This window comes from Xenopus laevis, chromosome 2L (genome assembly GCF_017654675.1).
Source record: "Xenopus laevis strain J_2021 chromosome 2L, Xenopus_laevis_v10.1, whole genome shotgun sequence".
In the NCBI taxonomy this organism is placed as follows: domain Eukaryota; kingdom Metazoa; phylum Chordata; class Amphibia; order Anura; family Pipidae; genus Xenopus; species Xenopus laevis.
In genome coordinates, this window is record NC_054373.1 from 74,329,079 (window position 1) to 74,342,523 (window position 13,445).

Sequence of the window (13,445 nt, forward strand, 5' to 3'; positions counted from 1 at the left end):
ATATATACTATATTCATCTCACTCATAGGAGAGTCCCCTTATACCATACCAGTCCTCTGAAAATGCCCTACTCCAAAACCATGCCACCCACTAACTTCAATAGGACCTGCTCCTGTGTACCTTATTATAAAAGGCAGAACTGCTTGATTTGCTCTCCCTGGCTCTCAGGAGGCAATCACCAGCCAATAAAATCAGCAGTGAAAGCTACTCTAGTCCTGTCTGCCAGAGAGCCAAGAAGAGGGAGTCAAGTACACAGTGATGACAGCCAATAACCTTGCTGCACTACCTTGCTTTTTATAATGATGAACAGGCGAGCAGGGAGTTAAAGTACATGGTTGGCATGGTTTATGAGGGAGGCTTAAGTGGTATAAAGGGGTTTCCTTCTTTTTATGTGGCCATTCTTACACAGATTCAGTAGATCAGTGTGCCAGATTTCCACTATTCTTGCTGACCATGTGTTCATGAACTGCAGACTCTAAGGGGGGGAACTTGCAGCACTGAGGGCATCGGCAAACGTGGTGGAGGAAAGAAGGCTCACAGAGCAACCCCCTCCCTTCTCTGCTGTAATCTGAGCCCAGAGCTATAAGTGAGCAGGGAGAGAATCCGGCAGGAAGTGGTCACCCCAAGCTAATACTGCAGCTGCTATCCTAAACAAACAGAGCTTCTAGAGCTTTTTACTCAGGTATAGTAAAACATTCTACAGAATAAATATAGAATTCTAGCTTGCACTATTGCAGCTAATCTATTGGCAATAAAATGCCTCAGTAGCTGTCCTTCTCCTTTAATAAGGGGTTGGGTGGCTTTTTACCAAGTGAGGGAATACAGGGTTATGGAAGATAGCTAGATAACTAGGATAGTTGATCCAGGGACTAGTCAGATTGGAGTCAGGAAGGAATTTTTCCCCTCTGAGGCAAATTGGAGAGGCTTCAAATGGAGTTTATTGCCTTCCTCTGGATTAGCTAGCAGTTAGCCAGGTTAAAATGGATGTGAACAGGTGAATAATGTCACACACAGGTAGGGTAGAGGCAGAGCAAAGTAGGAGACAGGGACCACTCTATGAAGAACAGGTGAACAATGTGAGCACTGATAGTCTGAGGTGTAATCAATGTAGAGTCTTACAGGTGTGAATAGTGCAGGTCATTACAGGTGTGAACAATACAGGCCCTTAACAGCAGGTGAGAACAATTCATGGGATTACAGGGGTGAACAATGCAGTGCTTTTACAGCCTGATTCTGAGATGTGAACAATGCTGGGGCCAGTTAATCTCAATTCTGTGTTGGGAATAGCTCTTTAGGTAGTAGCTGCAGCAGCTCCTTTCACACAGATAGTAGACAGTAAACGGGTTTCCATCTGATCTTACTTGTGCATTTAACACAGCTGTTTAAACACCAACAAAACAGTTCATAACCTTTGGGAAGGCAGTAAACAAAAATAGTCCAGCTGTACTGGTAAATGAAAATGTCCGTCTCCCAAAGGTCCCACAGTCCCCACTTGGGCAATATAAGTCCAGCAAACAAAACAAACGGTTAACTCACAGTCATTTGAGACAATGACACAGTCATTTGAGAGAGCTTTTCTCCTGGAAGCAGTCTGCTCCCCAAGTACTTGAGGCAGTAGCTGGTAGCCAGTCCGTGCTAGCACAAAACTTGTCTCCTTCTGGAAAACGAGTGCCCAGCAAATAAAATCCTTATGCTTTAAACACAAGTAACATGCAGTTACAATGAAAACTTTTTAATCCAGCCCTCCAGTAGCTCTCCTTTCTCTCTCTCAGACAAGGCAGAGAGCAGCCTCAATTGCGCCCCACCTTTTACTCCAGATGAGGCTCACTGCTACTCTGAGCCTCATTTTTACAGCCCTCTGTACTGCTTCATAGAGGATTCTTGGAGGGATATACTTTCCATCTATGATTTTCCCAACCACGCTACCTTTTGAAGATTACTCAAAGGTAAGCAGCCAGACTTTAATGAAGGCCACAAGATGGGGGGGCACCAGGTGGACCACACTGTCCAAAGGATTAAGAACATGTTGAAGGTGTCTGTATAGACAATAGGAATCAGAAAAGTACTGATACCTCCAGAGCAGTACTGTCCAATTTCTGAGGTACAGAGGGCTGGAATTTTTCTGGCCTATACGGCGGAGGGCCGATAATGGAAGACAGTGTTGACCACTCCCTGTTTTAAAATCACACCCACTTCAAATCACACCCATTTTATCAGATGAACCAAATGCAAGTTAATGGTGGTAGCACACCAAAAGACAAATGGTTGAGGCTCACTGCAGGGATATCACGTATAACTTATTTGTGAAAAATTGTGTGAAAGTCATATTAAAACACAACCTTGAATCCATATGCCTTTTCATCCCATGTGGATTATACAGCATCACCCAGCACATAATTGAATACCTTAAGGGGTCCCTAACAACAATTCCAAATGCTAACAAGCCCTACCAGGCTCACATCCCACAGGTAGTGTAGGGCAGGCAGAGTATGGCACACACAGACAGCATCGGGCAGGCAGAGTATGGCACACACAGGCAGAGTAGGGCAGGCAAAGTATAGCAGACACAGGTAGCATAGGGCAGGAAGAGTATGGCACACACAGGGAACATAGGGCAGGCAGAGTATGGCACACACAGGCAGCATAGGGCAAGCAGAGTAGGGCATACACAGGCAGAGTAGGGCACACACAGGCAGCATAGGGAAGGTGCATAGTTTTTAGAGGAACAGTCCCTCTTTCGACAGCTCGACCTGCAGTCCATCATTTGTACTGGAAAGTCCCGTTTTTCTCTGCACTGAACAGCCAGACAAAGTTTAAAACTTAATTGTCTTTTGGCAGAGAGCCCAGGACATCCAGGAGGAGCAGCTAAGATAGTTTTGTAACAATTTTGAGATAAGCAAATAAGTAATTGTAACAATATAAGATTACAGGTCCCTTGGGAAATGTTAGACTCACAGCATAAAGGGCAATTCACCTTCATTAGCAAAACTGTAATAACTGGAAAAAAAACACAGAAATGTGTTCAAACTTTCATAACAACAGAGGTGTGAACAATGCAGGATCTTACTGTCTGAATTTGAGCAGGAAACAATGCAGGGGCCAGTTAATCTCAGTACTGGTTACTCTCCTGTGTTTTTTACATTCTTTGGTCATGTAATTTTCAACAGCATGCAAAGACAATGTTTGATGTAAAAAAAAAAGGTTCAATTTCTGGTGTCAGTATTTCTTTAAACATTGTATTATTATTGGCTGTGCTGTAGGTACACTATCTCTATTACATAATCATCCTGCTGCAGCGTCTTGTCTGACAGGAAATGCTTCATGTTAATCACTGTATCCTTATTGGCTATGCTGTATGTACACAATCACTATTACATATTCTTCCTTCATCACTTACTTGGCTCCCAGCATAGAGAGTGACATAAGCCCCTATATGTAATAAAAGGCACTATATTTGCTCAGGAACAGTAACCCATAGCAACCAATAAGATGTCTGCTTTTCAATAGGTGACCAATAAACAATACCTTCTGATTGGTTGCTATGAGTTACTGCTCCTGGGCAAATGTAGTGCCTTTTATTGCATAATCCTTTAAATGCTCAAACTTTTATATCTGCGTAAATAGTTTATCTCTCATATGTTCAGTCAGAGCTGCCTCTTCCGGGTAATCCAATGCCCACTTTATCTTTATCACAGGGCTGCCCAATTTCTTAGGAAAATGGTCGATAGAGGAGTCACAGAATCTGATTCTGTGACTTTGACCAATCACAATTAGATAAAACATGTAAAATTTGCATAGTACAATTAATTCCTTTTATAGTACTGTGCTGTGCTAAAATTTAATAGGGTTCAGTTTTACAGGAGTCACTGCAGGCAGCACCTCCAGAAGAGCTCTGCTGATTGTGCTCAGTTTGGTGAGGGCAAAGATCTATGGATTTGGTGAAATGCGAAAGGGCATGCTTTGCACCAGTGTTTTTTGATATTTACAGCTTGCCCTGTGTTGCTCCTAACTACAGATACATCACTAATCTCAATAACTGCTTCTCCTGTTAATTTTAACTTATACAGTATGTGTCAGCTGTTTTTAGTGGTTTCTAATATATTATACATTTTAGACTGCTAATACAAGGCTTTAGGTGCAACAGTTCCCTGTCAACGATTCAACAACCCTTCATTGAAATCACTATACAGAAGTGCATAGAAAGTGCATACACAGTTAGGGTCCAGACACAGTGGGGTTTATTTTTATACACTGGGCAGTGTTTTGGGGTGGTACCACCCTCCCTTCGTCAGGATTCAGAATGAAGTGTACACACATCTATACATTTCGGGAATCAATACCTTAATCATAGGCATATAGCTATATGCCTATGATTAAGGGATTGATTCCCTAAACACTGAAGGTGTATTATTTTTGCAGGATTATGCAATAAACCTGCTCCTTTCCTTTACCGGAGTGCCGTCCTTACTTTGGTTTGGTTCATAAATGACAATATAATGTACTGTTGCCCTGCATTGGTAAAACTGATGTGGTTGCTTCAGAAACACAACTATAGTTTATATAAAAAAGCTACGGTGTAGCCACGGGGGCAGTCATTGAAGCACAGGATACACAGTAGATAACAGATATGTTCTGAAGGATCTTATTGTATACTACAGGGCTTATGTGTTATCTGCTGTGTATCCTGTGCCTTTTTCCCCTTTTCAGCTTTTAATGGCTGCCCCCATGACTACACAGCAGCTTGTTTCTATTAAATTTTTCTGAAGCAAGTGCACCAGTTGTACCAGGGCAGAAGAACAGTACATTATATTTTCATTACTTCCAAATACTTTCTTATTTGATGTTACTGTTCGTTTAATGTCTTACACTGCATAGTAATCAGCTTTTGGTTGGTAAGTGTACAAATTCTGGTCCCTGCTTTACTGCCAAGAACTGGTTACTAACTGCAGTGTTAGGCACTACAACCACTAAACCTGACAATTTGTTGATAATGGTACTGCTCCAGCACACATTATTGCCCCAGGGTGGGGTGTTTACCTGAAGATACAAATGAAAGGCCTGAAAATAACAGCATGAGAGGACACTTTTGAAATGATAGAAGTGGGCTTTTTGTTTTCTTCAGTAAAACAAGGGTGCACTCATGGCTGAGAGATGATTTGTTATTGCTTGGTAAAGCCAAGTATGTATTTTGTAATTTTCTTTGTAGTCTGGCCACTGGAAAGCAAGGGCAGTCTACCAGAGTAAAGTCAAACCTGCAAGTTATAGGAACACCGTATTCATAGGCCATGGCAGTGGCTTCAAGGGGGGCAGAATGCAAGTCAATGGGTGCAGGTGGGGTCGCAGTTCAGTATGTCAGGGTCATGCAGGTCTGCATTAGGCCCATGTATCTGATATACAAGGTACTGTTTTCTCTATAAAGCAAGTGGGAACAATTTCAATCCATTTGTTTTTGAATTCTGGGTAAATAGCTAGACTTAGGTTTCTGTATGTATTTCAGCACAGACTATAAGGGTCATTTGCTAAGACCCCAGACAAAAGTGCAAACAGCACTAAGGGGATGCCTCATACAGATGGCAATTCTGCCTAGGGTTTATCTGCGCTCTGTATCGGCTAACAAATCCGCCAGAGGTGCATATGCAGCTTCAGTGGATACAATCAAGTGCTACCTACGTGCATCCCTCATTCCGCCCCTCGTGAATACAGCACTATTAAATACAGGCAGCTCTGTATTCATGGGGTGGCTGCATGTATCTGTGTTCCAAAACAGAGTTCAAAAGCTACTGGTAATCTATTTAGGCTCACACTCCTCACACTCCAGCGATTCTGCACCAGGGTTGAACTGATTCTCTAGGATTCCAGGAGACTTTGATATTTTATCTACCCAACTGATTATTATACTTCAGCCCAAGTGGGTCCTAGCCAAGGACAATTTCAGTCAGCCCTTTCTTATTTCCATCATACATACATAATGCCAGGGCCGGATTTACATAGCGGGTGCCCATAGGCCTGCTGCCATTTGCCGCCCCTATCCCCTCCCCTTTATTTGGGCACATATGCAAATTTTCATTATAAGGTCTGGAGCACTGGGGATTGCACACATGACATTTTTAAAAACTGTTATATTTCCTGCTCATCCCCAGTGTTTCTAAACCAATGTGGATGTGGCTGGCAGCATGTCGCCCCCCTAAAATCCTGCTGCCCTAGGCCCGAGCCTTGGTGACCTCTCCACAAATCCGGGCTTGCATAATGATACATATTTGATTTAGCAATGTCTTCCACTAATTATGTCAGTTTTACTGATGGGTCCTAAGAGGCTTCTAACATGCCTTATGACCCTGCAGGAAGCTCCTGTTCCATGCAGTCAAATAGGATAAGACATCCACTGCTTGGATATGATGCTTGTCATGTTGGGACTGAACCCAATGTATTACACATCATCAAGCAATGGAAATGTTTTACAACTTTCTTTACCATTCTTTGCCATTAAAGCTACTTGTATATTAGGTTAATATAATTGGGCAATGCCCAGTGTGGTGTTTAAAAGTAATGCCTTGAAAAAAAGAGGGATGTTATCATAATACAGAATCTTCCCCAGTTAATTTTGGGTAATTTGGAATAGTGAAGGGTTTCTTAAAATAATGTTATTAATAACACCTTAAGCTTGGTGAGAACCACTAGAGACCATTCTGCATGGCAGAGATACCTATTTCATGTAACTCGCAGGGCTTCTACCTACTGCATGCTGGCATATAAATGGCTACAATAAATTTTAAAATGATACCTATGTCTACGGAATAAACCCGACATATCATTTTGTCCTATATAATAGTTACATCAACATTAGTGGTAGCCAAGTGTTGAATATTTTACAATTGATGATCTAAACGAAGAAAGAAAAAGGTGAAACCCCTATATAGGGAGATGCATCTGGTATAGAAAATATCAAATTGCCTTTATTCAATCCAAAAAAAATATTAATATCAAAATCATACACACATTAAAAAATGCTGCATATCAGACACATAGTGGACATATAACTTAGTGATAAGTCAGGTGTCACCACAAAGCTAAATTGTAATTACAACATGTAAATGCTTGTAATTACCCTGGTACCTTTTGGATGTGACCAAAATTGTCCTAATTAATTCCCAAATAAAGGAACAGCATAACACATAAAGTAGTCAAAAAAAGAATTTTCTATCCAATAGGCAACCAAAATTATGCTAACACCTCATATATGTCAATTGATCAGACTATACATCAACCTATTCCGTAATTCTCATTATCACCATTTCAAAGATACAATTGAGTCCATTAGTCCCGGCCACTGAAAAATGCGTGCTACCTCAGGGGATCTCAAAATGTGAGCAGCTATACTGGATGCATTTCTTTTTAAAGATGTCCTTTATTTGTGCCAAATTGACCCCATAAAGAAGCAGCATTGCACATTAAATTACATATTCGTATTCAGGTAAACCCATAGCGCCCAGGTGACATTGGGTCACTTGCCCGCTTATGTTAGACTAATTAGATCTTCTTAATAAATTCGTATATTTACATTGTGAGCAGTAGCGATGAGTGAATTTTTTTTTTTTTTTTGAAAATAATCTTTATTCAATTTTCAAGGAAATACAGAAAGCAAAAAAAAAAAGGCAATGGAAAGAGAAAAAAAAAATGACAGTTGGCAATATGACAATATCCAACAAAATGCAGTATAAACAGGGATACACATTACGTTAGTACAGAGTCAGCATATCAAGTCAACATAGCCATAATGGAACAATTGCCCTAGGAAACTTCCCATGCCATGGAAGGAAGAAAGAAAACAAGGGACAGTAAAGATAGAGAGAAAAAAAACAAAAACAAAAAAAAAAAAAAAAAAATATATATAGTCTCAACTCTTACAGCGAACCATCTCAAAGCAGTAACAGCCGTGGTGGTATACATTGTATAGGCATGATATAGGTAAGGTGGTATTTAGGTCAAGGGCTGTATTTTCTAATAAAGGGCAACAGGACTGGAGTCAAATAGTAAGTCCTCTATATCGGAGCCACGGGTCCCAGATCCCATGAAAAGTATCAATCTCGTCACTAGCCAGCATGGTAAGCTTCTCCATCACCATGTAACCATCTAATCTGGACTTAACCAAAGGTATATCAAGAGTAGGTGTTTTCCATGCTTTAGCTATAATTTGTTTGGCGGCCGAAAAAATACGGCAAATCAATTTTTTCACATATTTATTACATCCTGTAATTCTGCCGTGAAGCAGTGCCACTGCAGGAAGCTTAGTTAAAGTGAGCCCTGTGATGCTAGTGATCATGGTATAAATACGTGTCCAATATCTAATTGCTTTGGGACAGGACCACCATACATGTAGGTAAGATGAGTGAATTTTTTTGCCAGTCATGGCTTTGTGGCGAAATTCCGCATTTCGACATCTGCAAATTTTTTTGCAAAGATTCGCATCGACAAAACAGTCGCCAAGACAAAGATATCGCCACGACAAAAAAGTCACCATAAGAGAAACACCCATTAACTTTAATGCATTTGGCAAAAATAGTTGCCAAAAGAAAAAATGGTCATTGCTTTAATGCATTTGGAGCAAGAAAAATTGTTGCACGTAAAAAAATTTTGAAGCCCATTTTGAATTCAATGTGTTTCACTCATCACTAATGAACAGGACTCTTTAATCAACACTTTTTATATTATTCTATCAATCATAATTTAGGTTTGTGGGCAGTTAACTATTTCTTAACGCATTAAAGTTCTTACTCCCTTTGTTAATTTGTTTCATTTTGGAACTTTTGCAGTTTGCCTTGGCACATAACTATTTTCATTTTGACTGAAACATCTATTTAAAGCTGACAGGTACAGAGATAGGGAAAAATGTGCCTCCTCTTATGCTAATTTAGTCATTGGTTGGAGGGAGGAGGAGGTGGTCTTTAGTCCCAGGTCAGATGCCTTTACCCCTTATGTAGTGAGATGGTGGCAATATATAGACAATATTTTTATCATTTGGATGCGGTATTGTCCAGATGACATCAGAATTTATTAAACACCTAAATCAGAATGACCTAGGGATTCATTTAACTGTCTCATCTTCCCACCATTCCGTACCGTTTTTAGATTTGAATATGTACATTAATGATATAGGGTGCTTTTCTACAGACCTGTACTGAAAATCCACTGGCACTAATTCTCTTTGACATTTTCAGTGAACTCACCCTTTCCATCAGAAAGTAGGTATTCCAGTAGGACAATTTCTGCAGGTAAGGCACAACTGTTCCTCTCCTACTGTGTATCGGAAACGCATGGGGGGCATGGGGATACAGTGATTCAGTCATCAAAAAGGCCAGATGGAGGGCCAATCATTCCAGCAGATTTGACCTTGAATGTCCTACGCAGGCATGCAACGGTGCGGGAGAGGATGAACGGGTGCAGTTGAGTTGACAATGGCAGTCTTAAGCCGATATGCCCATTAACGGCAGGGCAATATTGGCTTAATCCAAATGTTGGACTACACCAAAGAGAATGGGCATTGACGGGTTGTAGGACCACATCAACTAGCCGATGCGGTCCTCGATCACAGGAAAAATCAAACCTGACAAAAATCAGCCTGATATCGATCGGGGGACCCGTCGGAAGTCCCACACATGGGTTTGACATTCACATTGGTGAATGTCAAAGGGTACCGTTGGGAAGGGGGGGGGTTGCTTCAGGTTATTTCCAATGTGTTCCAAGCAGCATGATCTATGCTATTATGTGTCCATGTAATTTGGTTTATGTTGGACAGACTGGTCAAGAATTATAACAATTATCAAATAAATTTAAGCAAACAAGAGAATAGAAAAGCGAAATGCCATCTTTCCCTTTTGGCTAAGCACTTCTCATGGTAACAATGATACTGTGATGAAGGTGGTAGGTTTACAAAAAAATCTCCATTGGTCTTTGGGGGATCTTTGGAGTGTTGCCTCCTGCAGGCAGAGAGCCAGTGGATTTTTAAGATGAAGTCAGTGATGCCCAGTGGCCTCTTCACAGGTGCTGTAACAAGGAAGACACGCGCACACCCGGGCCTTTCAAAATGGATATCCACCTGGTGCACCTGGGATGACGGCACTTCTAAAGCAGTCACAGAAAAGAATAGGTACCAGCACTCAAGGCGATTACAAACAGGGGACAAGCCCCTTGTGTTTATTGCATCACAACATTTCAGGGGCGTTCAGGTGACACAACCATTTATGTGTTCAGGGTTTAAATAACCAAACAACCCATCCCCTTATGAATAAGCAAGTGTCCAACATCCTCATGAATAATAAGTGGCCATTGTCCACAAGGCCCCATATCCGGATAGTATTGAAACAAGTCCAGTGTATAGTGTCCATATAAAGAAGCATTAAATAAAGACTAGAAACAAAAAGTATAAACAATATAAACCATTCAAAATATATTCCAACAAATCATGAGAACAACTTTCCCTAATAATGAGAAAAGAACAGTAAATTACCTCACCCTGGATGCAATTCACTTTTTTTCATATTAGTATCTGGAAAGAAAAAAGATTGATTTAATGCATAGAAATGTACATACTTATAAATAAAATTCTAGCCTAAATTCTCCATTGAGCCCTCTTGGGGTCTGTTTCTGTTGTGTTTGGCCCACGTATGCCATGCCACATGGGCATTTAATACAATATATGACTCCCTTTGAGTTACACGTGTGAAAACCTTTAGTGATATATGGGGTACCTATCAGTGGATGCATTACACTCTCACCTTTAATGATGCCATTACAGTGGCCACAGTTATGGCACGGATTAGTACCTGTAGGGTGCCCCTTAGTTATCATTAGGTCAAACGTTGCTCAAAGGTCGAGGGAGTTACCCTGTGGTTTAAGAGTGATGTATGCCAGGCACACAGTGAGATAGCTCTGGACTGGTGATGTGCTTCGGATTAATGAAAAACTGTGAGTTAAGGCAAAGTGCTAAAGTTACATGTCATGAAAATGACCTAAAAGAAACCTGTCAGAACACTGGCGAGAAACTGTTTGGCATTTTCCACTTTACTTTGTGAAGATCAAATGCAGCAACAAATTCTTCTACGGAAGTAAAATAATATAAAAGACAATTTGAAGTCCCACAAAAATGTATATCCCAGTCCAAAGTAAAGGATGGCTGAAGAGTAACTGAAGCAGAAGATTTGATGTGCAAGAGTCCTTTCTTCTATCTGTAAGGGCTACTTAACTCCAAATCTCTCCTTTTCCCATGCAGGTGTGTGGAAACGTATTGGATGCTGGATGACTGGATTATATCCCACTGCCAGTGCTGCCTATTGTTCCTCCTCTTACTATCAGGAGCAGATTTCTTGGAACTTTGAATATCTCCTAAATTATTTTAAGGTTTAGAAAGAAATCAAATCAACATATCCAGTGCTTGTCACATGTCCATCACACTACATGGGGTTCATGAGACTTTTGAATGATCATTGTTGCTCATAACCAATGTGACTCCAGAAGAATTGATGTTGTGCTTTGGCCAATGAGGTTATGTGAACATGCACCTGACCTGAATCTGCACATGCCAGTGCAATTGATGTTGCACTTAACTAATGAGCGTATGTGGACAGGGAGGCCTTTTCCACTTATGACATATTCACCTGCCCAATGACACATTCATCCACCCACCTCCTCACTGACACATTTACCCCCACCTACCCCCTCACTGACATATTCACCCCAACCTACCCCTCATGACACATTCACCCCCCACCCCCTCACCGACATATTCACCTGCCACCTACCCCCTCACAAAACATTCACCCCCACCTACCCCTTCACCATGATGTTGTTGTGATGGCTGATTCAGTTAATGCCTTTAAGAATGGCTTGGATGATTTTTTGGACAGACATAATATCAAAGGCTATTGTGATACTAAACTCTATAGTTAGTATAGGTATGGGTATATAGAATTTTAATTAAAAGTAGGGAGGGGTGTGTGTATGGATGCTGGGTTTTCATTTGGAGGGGTTGAACTTGATGGACTTTGTCTTTTTTCAACCCAATTTAACTATGTAACCAGCACATTCATCCACCCCCTCTGCGACACATTCAACCTACCCACCCCCTCACTGAAACATTCACCTACCCCCTCACTGACACATTCACCCACCCCCTCACTGACACATTCAACCCACCCACTCCTCACTAACACATTCAACCCACATTCATTTCATCCACCCCTCACTGACACATTCAACCCACCTACCACCCATTAACCCAGGGCCGGATTTACATAGAGGGCGCCCCTAGGCCCACTGCCGTTCGTCGCCCCTGTCCCCTCCCCTTTATTCATGCAAATTTTCATCAATGGGGAAATTTAAAAAATGATTGTATCTCCAGCGCTTTCCCAGTGTTTTTGAACCAATGTGGGTGTGGTTGGGCAGCATGCCGCCCCCCTAAAATCCTGCCGGCCTAGGTGGCCTTTCCACAAATCCGGGCCTGCATTAACCTACACATTAAGCCACCCAGCCACTGCCTCACCAACACATTCTACCCACCCCATCAGTGACACATTCCACCTACCCACCCCCTCACCAGCACAATCACCCCCCAATGCACCCTTCACCAGCACATTCACAACTGCACATACCCCCCACCGACACATTCACCCACTCCCTCACTGAAAATGTAACCACCACCTCACCGACACATTCACCCACCTGCCCACCCTCTTACAGACCCATTCACCCACTCACCTACTCACAGACACATTCACCCACCCACTCACTTACACATTCAACCACCAATCCACCTCCACACCGACAAATTCAACCACCTACCCTCTCACTGGCACATTCAACCCACCCCCTCACCGACACATTCAAACCATCCCCTTACCAACACTTTAATCCCAGTCATCCCCTCACCGATACATTCACACAACCACCAACTCACCCACACATTCACCCTCCCACGCACCCCCTCACTGACACATTTAACGACCCACGCAGCCCCAACCTGACAAATTCAACCACCCCCCTCACTGACACATTCACCCCCTAACTGACACATTCACCCCACCTACCCCTGCACTGACACATTCACCCCCCACCGACACATTCACCCCTCCACCCACCCCTTCACCAACACATTGATCCACCAGCTACCCTCTCATTGACATATTTAACCCCTCACCTACCCCGTCACCAAAAAATTCAACCACCCACCCTTCTCACCAACAAATTCAACCTCCCACCCACCCCTTCATCGACACATTTACCCACCCTATCCCTCACTGACACATTCACCCCCATAATTTCCCCTTCACTGACACATTCTCCTGCCCCACCTAGCCCCTCACCAACACATTCACCCATCCAGCCACCCCCTCATTAACACATTCAGCCATACACCCCCTCACCCATACATTCGAACACCCACCTGTGAAAAG